General features: G+C 42.0%; 1 long non-coding RNA gene and 1 pseudogene across 1 annotated transcript in view; one reads left to right on the top strand and one right to left on the bottom strand.

The window, feature by feature from the left end:
* The first annotated feature begins 5,002 nt into the window (after positions 1 to 5,002).
* On the top strand, positions 5,003 to 6,236 carry LOC143669374 (tubulin beta chain pseudogene; annotated as a pseudogene).
* Positions 6,237 to 16,367: 10,131 nt separating this feature from the next.
* LOC143669258 (uncharacterized) overlaps positions 16,368 to 20,893 on the bottom strand; it is a 53,792-nt gene continuing 49,266 nt past the window's right edge. The window contains exon 3 of the long non-coding RNA XR_013168804.1: positions 16,368 to 16,955. This is a non-coding gene — a long non-coding RNA (uncharacterized LOC143669258). The remainder of the gene's footprint in view (positions 16,956 to 20,893) is intronic.

The following is a 20,893-nucleotide window of genomic DNA, read 5'->3' as shown; positions in this document are numbered from 1 at the left end:
CCAAGTCCACAATGGTGGCCGCCATCAGAGCCACTACATGTAGCTTTGTGGGCTATGTGTGGAATAACCCTAGAGATTATTCCCAATTCTAGGAGAACAAGGTTGCGTGGGGAGCGACCTGGATAATTATGTCCTTGGTTTCGGACAGTGGAGCTCTTAGATGCATATTCCTGACTGACAGCAAGGTTGTTGTACCATGTTAAACTCTCAGCATGTCCTTAAATCTCAATTGTCCCCTGGCCCCCATGAGTTGCCAGTGCCCATTCTAAAGCAATTCAGAAGCACATCGAGCCCCCATTCCCTCCCATGCTTTGATGAGCAAACCCAGCCACCTCCGAAGGAATGGCGACATACAGGGACCACCACTACTGGAGGGCGTTCTGCTGCTGAATAATGCTCTTTGATGAGAACTGTGATGGTTGCAAGGCCCAATGGGTATAAAGTTGGCTGTGAAGTGAGCCTCCTGTTATGAATAGGAGCCAGCTGCCCCTCTCTCCACCACCACCATTGGAAACTGGCTCTATTGTTACAAAGCCGAGAGGGGTGGGGATGAAGCTACCAGAGGACAGCCTGGACCCTCTGTGTTGTGGAAGAAATTGCTGCACTTCCCTTTATAACTCAGACCTGAGACCATAGACCATCTGCCTCCTTCTCTCAGAAACATTATAATTATGGCCCAGGATCCACATAAGATTTAATAGGAACATGAATTCTGTGCTCAGAATGCCAAATTCTGTGTTATAAGTAAAAGAACTTCCTAAGAGATTTTCTGAAAGACAAAATGGAAAGATTATAGTGAAAACATTTCTGTGCTATTTTTTGGTTCTGCAAAAACTCAAGCAATCCATGTGCCATCATTGAGGGGAATGAATTTACAGCTAGTGAGAGCCTGGAAATTGTGGGGCAAAACTCTGCAACTCACCCACACTTTTTCTGGACACTGAATGCCTTGCAAATGATCTGGTCATCCTAAGAATAATCAGAGAAGCTGTGGTTGCTCATTTTCACATACAAGGATATTAATTCACTCACTCATCAAAGGCCATGCACTGGTCCAACACAAAGGTGAGGAAGGACACAGTTCACATCCTAAGGGGCTCGTGGTTGAGGTGAGTGGAGGCTGAGGACAAATAATAATTACTACATAGTGATATGAAAATTACAATACAAGAGAGTATGCTTTTCTTTTAAGTTCAATAGAAGCAAAGAGGAGGGATCCTACTAATACAATCTGTGTAAATCAGGGAAAGAATGAATCACAGAGGGAATATTTTTAGTTGGTTTTTGAAGAATGAGTAGGAGTTTTCCAGTGGAAATGGAAAGGGGCATCTGAATAGAGCAAAAGTTTAGAGGTTTAGGCTTTACCCAATCAAGCTGGCAGATAGAGATCATCCAGGGTTCCATCCCCCAACATAAAGTTTATGTAACAAACAAGAATTGGAAGAAATATCTTTCTCAAAGCTCTGGAAAACCACTAAAGGGTTAGGCAGTAACAGGAGAACACCACATCAAGTAAAAGGCAATTTAAAAGCTGTAGGAAAACCTCCTGGTGCCCCTGTTGGCCCATCTCCTGTTTCCTCACTGGCTCTAAGCAAAGCCAAGATGTGCTCCCAGTGTGCTCTAATATTATTAGAGAATATCAATAAAGAGATAGAAGACATGAAAAAAAAGGAAAATCCACAATAGCAGAAATAAAAAATTCCCTACAGGGGCTTAACAGCAGACTGGAGGGGGCAGAAGAATCAGTGAACATGAAGACAACTGAAATAATTCAGTTCTGGTCTCAGTTCTGGAAGAAGCAGAATAACCTTTGTACACATACTAAGGTGCATGTTTGTTTGTGTCAGTTTGTCTGAGGGCAGCTTGAGGGACCGAACCAGGACATAAGTCATAAATTCACCATCCCAGAGGTTGTCCTGAACCTAACAGTGGCTCACAGAGCTCTTGGCGCCCAGGACCTTGAGGAAACACTGTTTCCTAGGGGAATGAAGATAACACATATCTGTGTAAAAGGGGGATCCCTAGAGCCATTCACACATGCCCAAGACAAGACACAAGTAGAAAAGTCAATAGAGGACCCTATTCATTTTGCTTCTGACTGTTGTCTAAACACATTATTAGGACTTCTGAAGGATTTACATACATAGGCCAATCTGCAAATAATGGAAAAAGACATTTAATCTCTTTTTAAATTTTCTGTTAGCTCCTGGCATTCAAGGAAGTTGCTGTCATTACACTAGCTGGATACAACTCAAGAAATAGATGCCACAGCATCTAAATTCCAGAGATAATAAATTAAAATATCCACATGTCCGAGTTTCAACAAAAGACTAGAACACATACAAAGAAACAGGAAACAATGGTCAATGCAAAGAAGCAGGATAAAGCATTAAAAACCATCAATGAGGAGGACCAGACATGGAACATACCAGACAAAGACATAAATAAATGATAAATTAAAATGGTCTTAAATATGCGCAAATTGCTAATGGAAGAGCTGTGAAAAGAACTAAAAAAGATCATAAAAACAATAGATGAATACAAAGAGAATATCAATAAAGAGATAGCAGTCATGAAAAGGAACCAAAGAGAGCTAAAATCCACAATAGCAGAAATAAAAAATTCCCTACAGGGGCTTAACAGCAGACTGGAGGGGACAGAAGAATCAGTGAACATGAAGACAACTGAAATAATTCAGTCTCAGGAGCAGAAAGAAATGAAGAAAAGTGAACAATACTTAAAGAACATGTGGGTATCATCAAGCATACCAATATACATATTGTGGGAGTCCCAGAAGGAGAAAAAAGTGAGAAAGGAGCAGAGAAAATATTCAAAGAAATGATGGCTGAAAATTTCCCAGATTTAATAAAAGACATTAAAATACACATCCAAGATGCTCAACAAACCCCAAAAAGGAAAAACTAAACAGATCGGAACTGAGACATTATAATCAAGTTGTCAAATGCTGAAAATACGGAGAGATCTGAAAGTCACAAGAGAGAAGCGTTGTGTAATGTATAAGGGAGCCACAATAAGATTAAATGCTGATTTTTCATCAGAAACCATGAGGGCAAGAAGGCAGTGGGATGGCATATTTAAAATGCTGAAAGGAAAATAATTGCTATCCAAGAATTCTTTATTATACAAAAATACCTTTCAAAAATGAGAGAATGATTAAGGCATTCCCAGTAAACAAAAACCAAGGGAGTTCACCACAACTAGATCCTGCCCTATAAGAAATGCTAAAGGGAATTCTTCGGAATGAAAGAAAAAGACACTAAATAATAGCAGCTGTCTGAGAAAGATCCTTATTAACAATGATTAATAAACATTAATGCCAGTACTATTGCATTTTTGGATTGTAATTCTGCTTTCTACTTCCTACAGTTTCTAAAATGCAAATGCATAAAGAGTAATGAAAAATCAGGGGTTTTGGACTCATAATGTATAAATATGTTGCTACCAAACTGAATGAGATTGCTACAGATTTAGGACGTTAAATTTAATCCCTAGCATAGCTACAAAGAAAATAACTGAAAAACATGCACAGAAGGAAATGGGAAGGTATTCTAAAGGGTTTGCTACAAAAGACCAACTAGATATGAAAATTGGCAATAATGGAAGAATTGAGGGACAAAACGGTGTAAGACATAGAAAAAGCAAAAAATAACATGGCAGAGGAAAGCCCTGCATTATTAGCAGTCACTTTAAATAAAATTGAGTCAAACTTTCCAGTCAAAAGGCAGAGATTGGCAGAATGGATAACAAAGCATTACCCAACTCTAGGCTGTTTATGAATTCAAAGATACAAGTAGGTTGAAAGTGAAAATATAGGAAAAAATATTCCATGGAGAGGCTATACTAGCATCAGACAAAATATACTTCAAGTAAAAAACTCTTAAAGGGGACAAAGAAGGAGACTATGTATTGATAAAAAAAGGTCAATTCATTAAGAAAATAAAGCAATTATAGACATATTATGTACTTAATGACAAAACCTTAAAATATATGAAGCAAGAACTGACAGATTTGAAGGGAGAAATAGACAGTTCTACATTAACGATAAGAGATTTCAATACACCACTTTCAATAATGTATAGAACATGTAAACATAAGAGCAACAAAGAAATAGAGGCCTTGAACAATACTATAAATTAGATCTATCAGTCAGATAGGGAATGCTTCATTCAACAATAACAGAATATATAGTCTTCTCAAGTGCACATGAGTCATAATGCAAGACAGAACGTGATAGATCACACAAAAAGTCTCAATAAAATTTAAAAGATCATACAAAGTATCTTCTCCAACCCCAATGGAATGAAGCAAGTGACAGAGGCAAGATCGGAAAATTCACAAATATATGGAAATTAAACAAGGCACTCTTATATAACAAATGGGCCAGAGAAGAAATTACAAGGGAAATTAGGGACCATCTTGAGACAAATGCAGATGAGTACAGAACACTGTGGGATTCCGCAACAGCAGTGCTTAGAGGGAACATTATATTTCTAAATGCTTACATTAAAAAAGAAGGAAGATCTCTAACCTCACACCTTGAGGAATTAGAAAAAGAAGAGCCACCCAAAGCCAAAGTGAGCAGCAAGGAGAAAATAATAAAGATTAGAGACAAGAACAATGAAATAGAATAGAAAACAATAGAGAGAATCCACTAAATCAAAAGTTGGTTCTTTGAAACGATCGATAAAATTGAAAAGACTTTAGCTAGATTGTCAAAGAAAAAAAAGAGAGGAGGCAAAATCAGAAATGAAAGTGGGGGGAGGGGTATTACTACCAAACTTAGAGAAATCAAAAGGATTTTAAGAGGTTATTATGGCTCCCTCTTAAAGCCTTCCTGCCACTGCATTTGAACCTCGCTGCTCCAGCCTCTGGGGAACAATCCATCCCACCAGCTTGCAACCTGCCGAAAGAAAGATTCCATATCATTCTCTTGTACCGCACACACCCTGAAGCAAGCAAAAAGTTAAAATAAACTTTAACCATGAGGGAAATCGTGCACATTCAGGCTAGTCGGTGTGGCAACGAGATCAGTGTCAAGTCATGAGAGATGATCAGCAATGAACACAGCATCAACCCTATGGGTATCTACCAGGAGGACGGCGACCTGCAGCTGGGACCATGGACTCTATTTGCTCAGGTCATTTTGGCCAGAACTTCAGACCAGACAACTTTGTTTTGGGTCAGTCTGGGACAGGCAAGAACTGGGCCAAGGGCTACCATACAGATGGGGCTGAACTAGTTAGTTGACTTGGTCTTGGATGTGATGCAGAATGAAGCCAAAGCTGTGACTGCCCACAAGGCTTTGACCCACTCCTGAGCAGGGGCACAGGCTCTGGAATGGGCACCTAGCTCATCAACAAGATCCACGAAGAGTATCCTGACCGCATCATGAACACCTTCAGTGTGCTGCCCTCACCCAAAATGTTCCACACTGTGGTTGAACCATACGCTGTCACCCTCTCAGTCCACCAGTTGGTAGGGAACAGAGATGAGACCTAGTACATTGACAATGAAGTCCTCTACAACATCTGCTTCCGCATCCTCAAGCTGACCACACCAACCTATGGAGACCTGAACCACCTCATCTTGGCCACCATGGGCAGTGTCACCATTTGCCTCCACTTCCCTGGACAGCTCAATGTTGACCTCTGTAAGCTGGCAGCCAACGTGGTGCCCTTCCCAAGCCTCCATTTTTTCATGCCTGCCCTTCTGGCCAGCTGTGGCAGCTGGTAGTACTTGGCCCTCACTGTGTGCGAACTCACCCAGCAGGTCTTTGATGTCAAGGACATGATGGTTTCCTGTGACCCCCGCCATGGTTGGTACCGTACCATGGCTGCTGTCTTCCATGCGTGGATGTCCACAAAAGAGGTGGAAGACCAGATACTCAATGCGCAGAACAAGAATAGCAGCTACTCGATGGAATGGCTCCCTAACAATGTCAAGACAGTCATTTGTGATATCCCACCCTGTGGCCTCAAGATGGCGGCCACCTTCATTGGCATCCAGGAGCTCTTCAAACACATCTCAGAGCAGTTCACTCCATGTTCCACCAAAAGGCCTTTCTCCACCAGTACACGGGTGAGCACATGGACAAGATGGGGCTCACCAAGGTTGAAGGAAACATGAACGACCTCGTCTCCGAGTACCAGCAGTACCAGGGTGCCACCACAGAAGAGGAGGAGGAGTTTGGTGAAGAAGCCAAAGAAAAGGCATAAAGCAGAACCCCATCACTTCAGGCTTCTTAGTTTCCTCAGCCTTCTTCCTTAGACCTTCATCCTCTTCCTCAAAATTTACATTTTCTGCCTATTTCTTCCCCCACCCCTTTCGGAGGAGTGATTCTTGAACACTGTCTGGCACAAAGTGAGCACTCAATACATAATTTGCTGTTTGTTGAATGTCTCTTCTCTCTTTCCTCTCTGGGAAACCTAGATTTCTGCCATCCTAGGTAAACCTGTATTTCCTTCTGGTACCCACTCCTTTCTTCTGTCCAGCTAATAATCCTCTCTCTGTTCTTAAGGCATTTCTCCAAAATGCTGGGTCTCATGCAGACCCCATTTAGAACAAGGAAAGAGGATGGGATTTTAAGGTTGTGTAATGATTACATCATGATTTCCAGGTATTTCCTTGTTCTTGTCTCAGCTGCAGGGAAGGTATTACAGTAGGATACTCACTTACAGTTTCCTTCCAAGCTCTGTCCTAAGCTCTCAATTCCCTTAGAAAGGTTCTGCTCTACTCTACGTGGGATCCTTCCCTCCCTCCCACACATTGGATTCCTTTCTTCACCTGGTCCACCAAGAGGGAAGAGATAAGGGCTAGAAAATATTTATCAGCACAATATCTTGAACGTGAGCATTAGCTGCATTGGAGTTGAAGTCTTTTCTGTACCTTTTCAGATTCAGGCTTATCAGATTCTCTTGTTGGTGCTACTGCTCTAACACAGTGGTTGTTATATAGCATTTAACCTTGATATGATCATACTTGCTTACCTATTTTCTATAGAGAATTCTATGTATTCCCTTTATATGTATCACAAGAAATAGAGTTTTGGAATGTTTATTCCACTAACTTTGACTTTGATCTTGTTATAATGAACTCAACCAGTATCAAAGCTACTCATGTACTATTGGAATTCAGAAAAAAATATCTCTTTTCCTCCTTGCATCAGTAATGAAACAAATAAAAAGTAAATTGACATTAAAGCAAAATCAAAGTTTTGAAGTTTGGTGGCTATTTGGGGAGCTTGAGCAGTTTCCTGTGACTGGTCTGTGGTGAAAAGGGCAGGGAAGGGGACATCGGAGAAAGCTGATGAGCAGAGGCTGGAAACCTACGCTGGATACAACTACCACTATGGGCAAGCTTCAGCATGCTGCTTCCGGGGAACCTGCTGACTATGTTCATTATTATATGGAGACCAGGATTCAGCCAAAGCAATTGTCTAGAATAACCAGATTGCAGCCTCAGCCTCTTTGGCAGTTGAAGGATGCAGCAGTTTCTCACTCTGTGAGATCTGAAGTGCAAAGGATTATTTGACCAAAATATCTTCTCTATCAACTTGACACAGTACTGGAAATGTCACCATCTGATGTCCTCCCTAGGGATCAGAAAGGCATTTGGGTCTTCAATGTCCCTTGATAAAAATGCAAATAGCCCAGGAGAAGAGAATCCTGAGTCACTGGGGTGAATTTTGCATTTTCCTGATGACTAATGAGGTTTCACTCATCAGTATGGTTTCACATCTGTGAAATGCCAGTTCAATGCTTTTCCCTATTCTTAATATTCTAGGCTATTTCTTATTGACTTGTAGGAATTCCTTATATCCTCTGGTTGCTAATCTTTTTCAGTGTGCCAAATTTCTTCTTTAGTTGGTCTTTTTACAAATACATACATTTCTATCTGCTAGCACCTCGTTTGGGATAACTGATCACATTTGTGCCTAACGATGGTCTAGAAATAGGTTAGGACTCGAGATAGAGTCCCGGGCCAGGAGAGGGAGCACAGTAGGGCAGCAGAGGAAAAGTAAGGGCATTTCAGAAAGATAAAGTCCAACCCCCCCCCCTCAACTTAGCTCTGCTTATGTGATCTCAAGAGCTTGGTACCTGCTCACTTCTCTTGCCAGGCTCACCCCCTCCACCCATACTTTCAAGCCATAGTAAATGGCTTTTCAGGTCTCCAAAGGTACCACGCTCCCTCCTGCCTTAGGGTGTCTGGCATGCTATTCCCCTACCTGAGCTCTACTCCCACCTCCTCTCCAACCTTCAGTGTCTACAGAAGTCTACTGGTCCTCTAGGACTCACCTAGTTGTTTTCTCTGCCTGGACACATGATAAATATTTAATGTATTCTTATAGAATGAAATGACAAGAGTAGTTTGGAACCAAATATTTTTAATTAGGCTTCCCTGAGCACAATATAAACAGTTATTTCTTAAATCAGCATTTGTATTGGCAGTCTAGCATTTTTCATATAATGCACAAGATCATCTCCTTGAAATGAGAGATTTTATAACTTGTACTTGACTCCGACTCAGGTATTACCTGTGGAGGGGTGCAGGGATGGATAGAAGTCACTGTTGGAGGAAAGTCACCCAAGCGAGGCCCTAGATCCACATTGTACAAAATAAATCCTTGTTGTATCAAGCTTTTATAGATGTCAACTAACATTTAACAAATTAAACATTATTTCATTTCCTGGCTAAACAAGTTCCTCTTGGAATTGCTTTCTAAATCTATACCACAGATTTTTCCTCATTTTTATCAAACCATTATCTTTCAAATATGGATTCATTGATCCAAATCAGTTCAACAAATGTGTTTTCAAGTCCCGGTGTGTTTAAGATAAAATTGCAATCCATGGCTCTTGATGTAATTAGAGTTATGCATTCTCCACCACAATCAATTTGAAAACATTTTCATTGTGCCGGGAAAAGAAAAAAAACAGAATAGCAGGGACTGGGAGAGATACCAGTCACATTCTCTGCTCTCTGCAAGCTCACAATATAACACATCTATAAGGTCAAATGAAGGTGTAGCCCAGGAAGACTTTAAGGAGAAGAGAGCTGAAAGCATAAGTCATAAAGCTGCTTCCTTGGAAGAAACTGTGTCAAAACAAGAGTAAAGGCCCATACTGGTCCTTGGAATGACATCCACAGCCATTAAAACAACAATTTATACTGTTCCATCGTTCGCCTGGAGCTCGGCTCCTCAGCTTTGGATGTGCTGTGATGCGCTGCACCTGAGGAGGCAGGGTGGCCTGCCGCGGAAGGCGATGGGGCTAGAGAAGACTCAAGAAGTGATTTCCAGGGTGACTTGTTGAGTTGCTCAGTTGTTGAGTGTCTCTCGGTGAGTAACTGACCACTTTTGAGCCACTATTTCCCCACACGTGACCTGAAGAAGAGAGCAAACACCTTTATGCCACACCATTGGAGATGTGCAAGGATAATAAAGGAATGATTGGAAGAGGGCTTCAGGCTGAGGAGGTTCATCGTGATGACTAAATCATGGTTAGTACTGACGCTGTTATTGATGAAGACAGGGCCCCAGCAGCCCTTGTCTAACCAAACTTTTAAAATTCCTCCCCCATCTCCAGACAACACAACAAGCAAACTCACCACCCTCCCCCTGTCTACGTGGGACATGACTCCCAGGGGTGTGGACCTTCCTGGCAACATGGGACAGAAATCCGAGAATGAGCTGGGGCTCAGCATCAAGGGATTGAGAAAACCTTCTCGACCAAAAGGGGGAAGAGTGAAATGAAACAAAATAAAGTATCAATGGCTGAGAGATTCCAAACAGAGTCGAGAGGTTATCCTGGAGGTTATTCTTACGCATTAAATAGGTATCACCTTGTTAGTCAAGATGTAGTGGAGAGACTGGAGGGAACTGCCTGAAAATGTGCAGCTGTGTTCCAGTAGTCGTGTTTTTTGAAGATGATTGTATAATGATACAGCTTTCACAATGTGACTGTGTGATTGTGAAAACCTTGTGTCTGATGCTCCTTTTATTTACCTTGTCAACAGACAAGTAGAACAAAAATTGTTCTTGAATAAAAATAAATAATAGGGGGAACAAAAGTTAAAATAAATTTAGTTTGAAATGCTAGTGATCAATGAAAGGGAGGGGTAAGGGGTGTGGTATGTATAATTTTTTTTCTGTTTTCGTTTTATTTCTTTTCCTGAATAGATGCAAATGTTCCAAGAAATGATCATGATGATGAATATGCACCTATGTGATGATATTGTGAATTACTGATTATATATGTAGAATGGAATGATCAAAATGGGAATGTTTGCGCTTGTTTGGTGATTTTTTGTTATTTAAAAAATAAAATTAAAAAATCATTAAAAAAAAAATTCCTTCCCCAAAAGGCATATTTGGTAAGAGTGAGAGGATAAAGCTAAGGGAGAAATGGGGAAATATGAAGAATGTCCCATTGGGATAAATAAACAGCAGTTCACACAAATAGAATAATCTTTAAAGGCCAAAGCCACTGACAAATTCCAGAACCTATGGCAGGCACTGCCCGTGGCCTCCCAAACCAGCCCTGACAGCCTAGACTCATCTCATGAGGTTAAACAGACCCATCTGGCCAATCTTTTCATGATCTATCTTCACAAAGTACAAACATGGTACAGGATGAGCTACAGTCTCACTTTATATCTCATATTTCCATTCTGGGCACCATTCTCAAAATCTCATTACCATAGAAGTAGGCAGAGATTCCTGGGCTCCAGTTTCATTGTTCCCAAAGAAAACACAAGAGGGGATCAGATCAGTTCTAAGATCCCTTCCAGCTCTAACATTTGAAAATTCCACAGTCATAAAGATTTCACTCATTATCACCTTTTGTCCACATAATGAGCCTTACGTGGGACTTCTCTTTTTGTTCTCATGTTACAGGTGAGGAAACTATGGCACAGAGAGGTTAAGTGACTTAAATTAAGGGCACACAGCATGTAAATAACAGCATCAATGTGCAAAGCTATATCTGACCTGATTCCAGGATCTAAATTCTTAACTACTATGCTCAGTACTGCCTCTCAAGGAAAAGTCATCATCTGTGGCCCTTTCCTTCCTAGATAGGGATGATGGAATTAGAAGTCTGGGAAACAATCTATCTATCTATCAACAGCATTAGTTGAATTATTTTTAATAGTGAACTTCTGAGTTAAGATAGTATTACAGAATATCCCTCCCCAATTCCCAAGAAATAAAGTATTTAAGCTGGTAAAAAAAAGGGGGGGGGGAGGGATTTTCCAACAGCAGCCAAGGAAGAAGAGTATAAACCCAAGAAGTAAATTCAAAAACTAGAAGCCAAGGAAAGAAATGCAAAACTCTGAAATGGATCGCAGAGGCCCAGCGCAGTACAGCCACGCCCTGCCCCTGCCCCCACTCCTACCCCCACCTGCTATCCTAGAAGGCATCAAAATCCTGAAAGCCAAGCTGAGAGGAGAACTGCATCTTGCTCCCCTTCTCACTGAGGACTATTAGAAGCAGTTGTGCGGGAGAGGGAGAGAGATGGGTAAACAGGGAAATGGGTGAAATAGGGACTGAAAGATGCTCCAGGCCTGCACACTACATCATGGAAATGACAGGAGACCTTTGAGCATTTGCCCATGGAAATGGGATATGTCCTTCAACTTGGTGGAGCAGGTCCAGGTACTGGATATTATATAAAATTTCATAGAAGAGAGTCAAGTCCAGGTATTCAACAATAAGATCATGTCAATTGAATTCCTAACCTCTCCCCTTGCAATTCTGAAAGGCAGAACTGCTTGTAGAGAACAGCAACTTGGACTCAGATAAGAAAGAATAATGTCAAATGGCCTCTGTGCTGGCTTGAAAGGAAGTATGCCCCCTAGAAAAGCCAAGTTTTAATCAAAATCCCATTTCATAAAGGTAGAATAATCCCTATTCAATACTGTATGTTTGAAACTGTAATCAGATCATCTCCCTGGATGATGTGATTTAGTCAAGAGTGGTTGTTAAACTGGATTAAGTGACGACAGGTCTCCACCCATTTGGGTGGGTCTTGATTGGTTTATTGGAGTCCTATAAAAGAGGAAACATTTTGGAGAATGGGAGATTCAGAGAGAACAGAACAGAACCGCATAGCCACAAGAAGCAGAGTCTACCAGCCAGCGACTCTTGGAAATGAAGAAGGAAAATGTTTCCTGAGGTGCTTCATGAAACAGGAAGCCAGGAGAAGAAACTAGCAGATGATGCGGTGTTTGCCATGTGCACTTCCAGATGAGAGAGGAATCCTGACTGTGTTCGCCACTTGAGAGAGAAACCCTGAACTTCATCGGCCTTCTTGAACCAAGGTATCTTTCCCAGGATGCCTTAGATTGGACATTCCTATAGACTTGTTGTAATTGGGACATTTTCTTGACCTTAGAACTGTAAACTGGCAACTTATTAAATTCCCCTCTTTAAAAGCCATTCCATTTCTGGTATATTGCATTCCAGCAACTAGCAAACTAGAACAGCCTTTCTACTTCAGAGAAAACAGAATGTTTGGAGAGAGCTACTCAAACCTGGGAAGATGAAAAGAAATGACTGACCAACTAGCAAAAGCACAAAGGAAAGGAAAAAGGAGGGATTAGGTAGGAAGGGAGCAAAAGAGGAAGGAAGGAATTCACCACGAGCTCAAAGATGAGAAGATAAAGCACTGAGGTGAGAGAAAAGGGAGACTACAGACCTTAAGAAACAGATTGAAGACAGAAATAATAAACAAGAAATAGAACACATACAGGTGAAAATAAAATTATTTACAAAGAAGAAAGGCCTGTGATAATCAGAGGTGAAAAAGAGGAAGATTAAAGCAAGTAATGAGATAGATGCTAATAGATACAGAAAACAAAGATGACCCAACACAAGGCTAATCGATGTACCTAAAGTAGAGTATAAACACATGGGACAAAAAAATAAATAAATAAATTCAAAATATGGCACAAGAAAATTTCCCTGAACTGAAAACTTCATCTGCATGTCAAAAAAGCCAAATGCTCTACAATGAAGTATCTACTACTTAAACTTTAACCTTTAAGAAAAAGGGAGAACTCTTTCTGATAGCTAAAAAAAAAAGCAAAATTACCTTCAAGGTGGGAAAAATCAGGTTGTCTCCAGATTTATCCTTAGAAACTCCACATAATGAAGGCAATGGAGTATATCTACATGGGAGAGCCATACAGAGGGAGGGTTTAATGGACAAACCCTCGCCTTGGTCATGTGCTGGCTGGCCCTAAGGCTCTCCCTCTGTCCACCCAGATGGACTGTTGCCAAACTCAATTTCTCACAGTATCAGTGAAAAGGTGCAAGGAAATGCCAAGGTCTCCAAGTGCTGGGCACCCATTTCTTCCCATATCTCCTCTAAAAAGTCAGCCCCTACACTGAGACAACCTGAAGTCAATACTGTCTGTTTGTCGCCAGATGAAACAGTTCTCAGGCTATAAAAAGGCAGAGCAATGCACAGTTCTTTAGATTCGCAGTCTTTGTTTTCTCTCACCTTGTTACTTTACCTTCTCAATTTTGAGCTCTTGGTGAATTCCTTCCTTCCTTCCTTACATCTTCCTTCCTTCCTTCCTTCCTTCCCACATCTCCTGCTGGAACTTATCCTACAGTGTATCCACCCAGGCTCAGCCCAAGCACAAACTCTTCACTGGTATTGGGAGACATTTCTGATCATGAGTTCCAGCCTGGGGCAAACAATTACCTTGGTATTCATCCCAAGCCATCTGAAAGACAGTCTATAAAATTCTGAATTAAAGAAAGAGGAACCCCAAACTGGTACAACCAGGCAAGATATTGTTAATCATTTGACATTTAAAGACAGCCAATTAAGAGATAATTTTTTTAATAGTCTAGGAGAGAGAATCTTGGTAGAGGAACTAGCAGTGAGCAATGAATCTATTTAAATAAAAACATTTCCAGAATCCCAAAAGGAATTAAGTTTACCAAGCAGCATGTGATTCATGCAAACCTGGACAATGTGCAAACAATAACATAACAGAGCATAAAAATTGTACAAAAAATGAGAGGAAGTGAAGAAGAAATGGAAATTGGCATATGAATGCTAATATCCTTATCTTTCTTTCTAAGGAGACAATTGAAACTTTCTAAAACTGGGGACATGTGGTATGCATATAAGTGCGTGTAGAAATACATAAAACCCCAATCTGTTAATGTTAGCCATAATCTCCTTTCTTATCCTTAGAGAAAAAATTTCTCTTATGTTTAAGAAACATTTAAGTTCAACAACTTTCATTTATTTTTCTTCTTTAAAACTAAGTACAATTTATGCATGATGTATGAATAAAACTGTTTAAAAATGAATAGAGAGAAACAAGTGCTAGAAAAATGTGGAGACAGAGATGTACCTATTCACTGTTGGTAGAGAAGCTGAGAGGTGCAGCCCCTCGGAGGGCAGTGTGGTGGCTCCACAGGAGGCCAGGGGTGGGGCTGCCATATGATCCTGAAATCCCATTGTTCAGTGTATACCTAGAGGAACTGAGATGGACATTTGCCCACTGGTGTTCGTGGCAGCAGTGTTCACAATGTGCAATGGATGGAGGTGGCTTCAGGATACAAGGACTGAGGAACGCAAGGGAGAAATGTGGGGTATACATACAACAGACTACTGAGCTGCTGCAAGAAGGAATGAAGTTGCGCAGCATGCAACTAGGTGAATGAAACTTAAGGACAGTATGTTGAATGAAATATCAGGAACAAAAGACAAATATTATCATGCCTCAATTATATGGACTAACGATAATATACAAACTCAGATAATTGAAGTCGATATCATGGGTTATCAGGTTGGGGCCTATTGCAAAGGTTCCTAGAATGTAAGCTCTTACAGCGGTCCCACATATTTAGGTATTTTAACCAATATTTCTAAATTCTGAGATACTGTGCTATTTATATATAACCTGGTCGTTCCCTAAAACTTTGGGTATTTATGTGACATCTGAGACTCAGAGTTAGAGGACTGAAGCTATGAAAGTCAGCATTACCATATACAGGAACTGTTCAAAAACTTGCAAAAGTAATCAGACATTGACTAGAGATATGAATGAAGCTGATTTGGATAAGACTAAGGTAACCTGGAATAACTGTGCAAAGAATGACATGGTTCATGTTTTCAAACTTCAACCTCTGTGCGAGACCAAAGGGAGAGATGTTTATTTGGTGCAAAATTTATATTTTGCATAGCATATTATCTAATTTAACATGTATGGTCAGTTTATCTGAACACCATAATTACATGGAATCATGAATGGGGTGAGAGAGCTTGCTAGTTTGTCCAGATTAGTGTGATGCCCTGATATATCGGAGAGGAATTTGGGCAGAGAATAAAAAAGTATTTGTGAAGTCCCCAAAGGAGACTGGGTAGAAGGGAGGAAATATTCAACTTCGCCATCTGGGGAATTCCTGATATTCTCACAAGCAGTGGGAACAAGCAATTCAATAGGCTGAACTCCCAATCTTGGGACTCACCCCTAAAAAGCTTATTCCTACAAAGGAGAAGCTAAGCCTACTGATAATGATGTCTAAGAGTCACCCCAGGAAAACCTCTTTCGTTGCCCAGGTTTGACTTCTCTCTCTAGGCCAGCTTGGCAGGTGAACTTACTGTCCTGTCCCTTACATGAGACATGACTCCCGGGGGTGTAAATCTCCCTGGCAATGTGACACAGAACCCCCAGGATGAGCCTGGACCCAGCATCATGGGAACGAGAAAGCCTTCCTGACCAAAAGGAGGAAGAGAGAAATGAGACAGTCTCAGTGGCTGAGAAATTTCAAACCAAGTCAAGAGGTGATCCTGGAGGTCAAACTAAAATGATACCTCTTTTCAGTTTATGGTGTATTGGAGTGGCCAGAGGAAAGTACCTGCAACTGTTGAACTGTGTTCCAGTAGCCTTGATTCTTGAGGACGACTGTATAACTATGTAGCTTTTACAATGTGACTGTGGGACTGTGAAAACCTGTCTGACGTTCCTTTTGTCCAGGGCATGGACCGATGTGTAAAAAAAAGACAAGGATAAAAAATAGTAGGGTGACATAAAGGGTAAAATTCAGGTAGATTGAAATACTGTGGGTCAATGAGAGGGAGAGAGGTGAAGGGTATGGGATGTATGTGTTCTCTTTATTTCTTTTTATTTCTTTTTCTGGAATGATGCAAATGTTCTAAAAATGATCATGGTGAAGAATACACAACTATGTGATGATATTGTGAGCCATTAATGTGGCTGAACTGAATGTGTGCAGGCATTTCTCAATAAAAATATTTTTTAATTAAAAAATAAAAAGTACAATTTGAATGCAATGGATTTTATTCTTTTAAAGCCTACAACAACACTTAAGAAGTTGGCGGAGGAAACAGTTATGATCAGAACTTCCCCCCGACAGCCATCAAAATCAGCAGAAAGCATATAAAAAGCCAGAGTTTCATTCATATTTGAAGCTCTATCAGCTAGCAGCATGCCTGGCGCACAGTTGCAGCGGAAAATACATTTGCTGAATCGGATTACTTTGTTGCTAATCGTGCCTAGTGTTGTACCAGATAATACTCAACCAAACCAGTGCAGACAGGGAGTAGATTGACTCTCCAGAATCTTGAATCCATTGAGTCATGTGGTGTCCAGTTTTCAAGGGCTGCATTTTTCACGTCTCTTTTTTCCCTCAATGGTCTATCTCTCGGGGATTGATTCAAGGCATAGCTGAGCGCAGAGCACAGTTGTCGTCCGATGAGCCCACCCTGTACTGAAAATGCCTGAGTTTTATTTAATGCTCCCCGCTCTAAAGTCATTTTCTCTGGCAAAAATAATCATTCAAACTTTGGACAACAGAAACTGCCCGTAAAAACAGGGTAACATCTGCAGGTTCCTCGGGCTCATCCTCTCCGCTTGCAGAGCACGCTGGTGTGGCTGCTGAATCTAGCCTGGTTTGGAAATGAACGAACACTTGCTGTGAACAGATGCTCAGAGGGGAGCAAGAGGTCCCATCCCCAGAGCACCTCCACCCCCTGTCCCCCCATCCCTGCCTCTGCCAGCTCCCCTCCAGCCTGTATGGAAGGCAGCAAAGTGTGATTCAGGGTTTAGTTATTTAAAAAAAAAAAAAAAAAGGCAAGTGTGGAGACTAGCCTTGCAATTACTGGCAGGTTCTTAAGAAGGAAAACCCAGGAGTAAATGCCCCTGACTTATCTGCGTCTATTTGGCACGAGTGTTTCCCGCTCCCATTCCCTCTCCCTCGTCCACACCCCAGAACAATCAATAATCTGTGCAATCACAGAACTCAGGACCTGCTGGACCGTGTTTGCCATTCCTATGCTGACTCACCCACAGAGCCCGTCCCGGGCCAAACACTCACTCCCCCTGGCCAGAAATGCCACACCAGGGCTCTCCAGCTCTCGGCTCTCTGGGCTACAATTTGTAACCTTACGAAGAAAAACCGGCGAGTGGAGGGAAGTAAATATCCATGTAAATTCTTTCCTAGGTATTGAGCGATTGAGATGGCTGTGATCAAATGCCTCTGTCCACAGGCAAGGGGATGGAGGAATGGCCAGGCGCAGGCTATGGGCCACACAGGTGGGCAGCAGCCTGAAGTCGCGGTCAACAGCTACTGTCTCGCGCCCTTCAAGTGTGGCCTGTTTGTGTGCTGCAATCAGAATTTTCTGATGCTGCCAAGTGCTTTTTTTTTTCCTCGCAAGGTCTATATTTGGATCAGTGGACAAATGACGATACCAAGAGAGAGACCACATTTAGGAAGGACACTTGTTTCCTCGTGGTGCATGTTGAAGGAACAAAGGGCTGCCAGGGCTAGCTCTGGGATCCCCACCAGGAATCCAAGCAGGGTGGGCTGGGACACAGCTTCGCAACAGGAGGATTGCCTGAGCAAGTTCAGGGCGGGTAGGTGCCCACACTGGCTCTTGATTACAGTTTAGTGAGAGGGGAAAGAGCAAACTGCCTCACGCTGAGAGATTTTGAGGAAGGTAATGAGTGGTTTGGCATTTTGCATCTGTGGGTCACAGAGCGACATGATCTTTTCAGAATAGAAGTGATCTTTTCTGGCCCTGCAGAAACTTGTGCAGACAGACGGTGCTCGGTTCATGTTTTTCTGTCACTGTGGTTTGCAGTAGAGGGGCTGGAGGAGCTGAAGGAAGCAGATAATTTTGGCTGGCCTGGACAATGTGCTGTGATGCTGCGGAACCGGCAACGTGGATCAGGGTGAAGTTTGGGGTTTCAGGGAACACGAGCCACACACTAAGGGGAGAAAACAGGGCCACGAGGGGCTTACTCAACTAAGACGTCACTCCAAAATGCTGCTGGGTCCCAGGTCTCGCTCTCGCGCTCTCTCTCTCTCTCTCTCTCTCTCTCTCTCTCTCTCTCTCTCGCTCTCGCTCTCCCATGGTAAAACATGCATAACAGAAAATTTGCCATTTTAAGGTGTACAATTCAGTGGCAGAAATTATATTCACAACATTGTACAAGTGTCATCACTATCTAGTTCCAGAACTTTTTACCACCCCAAACAGAAACCCCATTAAGCAGTCACTCTGCCACATTCCCCCGCCAGCCCCAGCCCATCATTAATGTTTTCTGTTCCTATGGATTTGCTTTTTCTGGATCAGTCATATAAATGAAATTGTACAATATGTGGTCATATGCAACTAGTGTCCTTCACTCAACATGACGGCTTCAAGTTTCACCCGTGTTGTCGATTGTCACGTTTGAGAACTTCTTCTCTTTTTTATGGATGAATCATTGTGTGCATAGACCACATTTTGTTTATCTATTCATAGGCTGATGGAAATCTGAGTTGCTTCCACCTCTCAGCCATTGTGGATAATGCTGTTATGAACATTTGTGTACCTTTTTGAGACCTCATTTTCAGCAGAGTTCTCCTACGGAAGAATGTGACAAACAGTTTTGAAGGAACTTTGCCCTGCAGGTAAAAAGCTAAGGGAAGAGAGAGAAAATGTCCAAGGCTGTGAAATCTCAGAACCATAGGATTCAGAGCTGAGAGTCCATTACAAAGCCTTCTGCCCATTTACTTCTTCAGCAAAGATCTCTGCTTGGCAGTGTGTCTCCACTTGAGCAGTTCCAAGGGAGAGAGCTCACCTCTGCATGGATCAGCCATTCCATTTGGTGAAACATTCTTCTATATATAGAGTCCAAATGGGTTCCCTATACCTTCTAGCTATTGCCTAATCCTTCCATGTGATTCCCAGAAGTCAGGCTACAACAGCTTTGTAAACAGGTATTAGAGGATGTATGTGTTATGTATGCATCCCTTAGTTTAGATGTATTATAATCTTGGCAATTATGGACAATTAAGCAAGCCAATGATGTATTCAGTTAGAGGCTATCAATGACTAATTCTAAAAGTTATATTCTCATTTCAGACACTTTTTTAAAACTTTCATATCTTCAATTTCATACCCAGGAGTAAAGTTCAGCCAACCTTTCAAATGCTAACATTGAATGAATTTTTAAAAATTAAAATTCAGCACCTTTCCAGGACATGTCCCCTAGCGTTGATAATGACATTTTCTCCACTGTCACTCAAGCTCAAGACCTGGGATATTTCTAATGGCTCACTCTCTGTCACCACCCAGCACTGAGCTTCCTGAATACCCCTCAGATTGACGGCTCTGTCTTGCTTCCATTCACAACCCTATTTGTTCATTAGCTTCCAGCGGCTTCCCCACTCCAGACCCCAGTCTTTGGGGCTGCCTGTTACCCGCAGGATACAGCCCACACTCCCAGTCCACGGGCCCTCACCCTGGGGCACTCAGTTGCAGTGGTCATATCCTCAGCCGAGGCAGTCCCCCAACACCTTCCATCTCATGCTCCCCAACTTCTTGTCATTCCTTTCTTCACTCACACATAATGCTGGGGCTCAGGCACATAGAAACAGGAGGGTCTTCCAAGAGGACCTAAATGGACACCAGTAGTGCCCATTGCAGGGGCCATGTTGATTGGTATTTGGGGCAGTAGCCCAGCGGGGTCATTCGTTAATCTGGTTCCCCCAAGAATTCAGGACCAATGACCTAGAATCTAAGTGTAATTCCAGCATCCACAGGTAAGCAAATCAATGCCAGTCTCAGTCTTGCCCTCCCTCACACACACAGTAACACACTCATTTAGAGAACAGCAGAAGCAGCAGTCAGGAAATGCTGAAGCTCATTTATCAAAGGCTCCCTCCTCTGCCCGCAACGGGAGCCTCGCAGTGTTGCCCTTATAATGTTGCTTCCTGCTCCCACCTCTTCATGCTTCTGTGTTGGTTTGATAAAGTTTTCTAAGTCCTGCTTCCTTTTGCCTCTGATCCTTTATCGTCCTATTTGTAAATCCTTTCGTGGAGCATGCAAAATGTGTATAATGAATCCTGCTCACCGGTTCTTGATGGCTGGCTTCCTTCCCAACAAGGATATTGGTTCCCTGAATCACTTGTCCACACCTTGAAAGGCAAAGAGCTCTACATTCCCAGTGATGAATCATTATTTCTCACAATTTTATTATAGGGAGGGTCTGGCAGGCAGATGGAGGCCACCTCATGGTTCCCACATCCGAGGCTGCACCAAGTGTTGGGCACTGGGGAGACAGAGCATACATGGAACATTATAAAACCACATCCCCACCAATGACTAGGGGTGGGGGAGTTAGCTTACTTTCCACATCTGCAAAAAGGGGATAATAGTAGTACCTACCCACAAGGTTAACCTGAGACAACAAGACCAGGTGTATAGGTCTTGCTGCAGTGCGAACATTCCAGAAATGGAATCATTACTGGGATGAACCCAAAGAAGAACTTCAGGGAAATTCCTCTTGGTTTTGAAAATTGAAATCAAATATGATTTTCTGGTCATTGTCGCCAGGA

This window comes from Tamandua tetradactyla, chromosome 25, assembly GCF_023851605.1.
Source record: "Tamandua tetradactyla isolate mTamTet1 chromosome 25, mTamTet1.pri, whole genome shotgun sequence".
In the NCBI taxonomy this organism is placed as follows: Eukaryota; Metazoa; Chordata; class Mammalia; order Pilosa; family Myrmecophagidae; genus Tamandua; species Tamandua tetradactyla.
The sequence above is the reverse complement of the archived record's forward strand: the minus strand, read 5'-3'. Positions and strand labels throughout refer to the sequence as shown.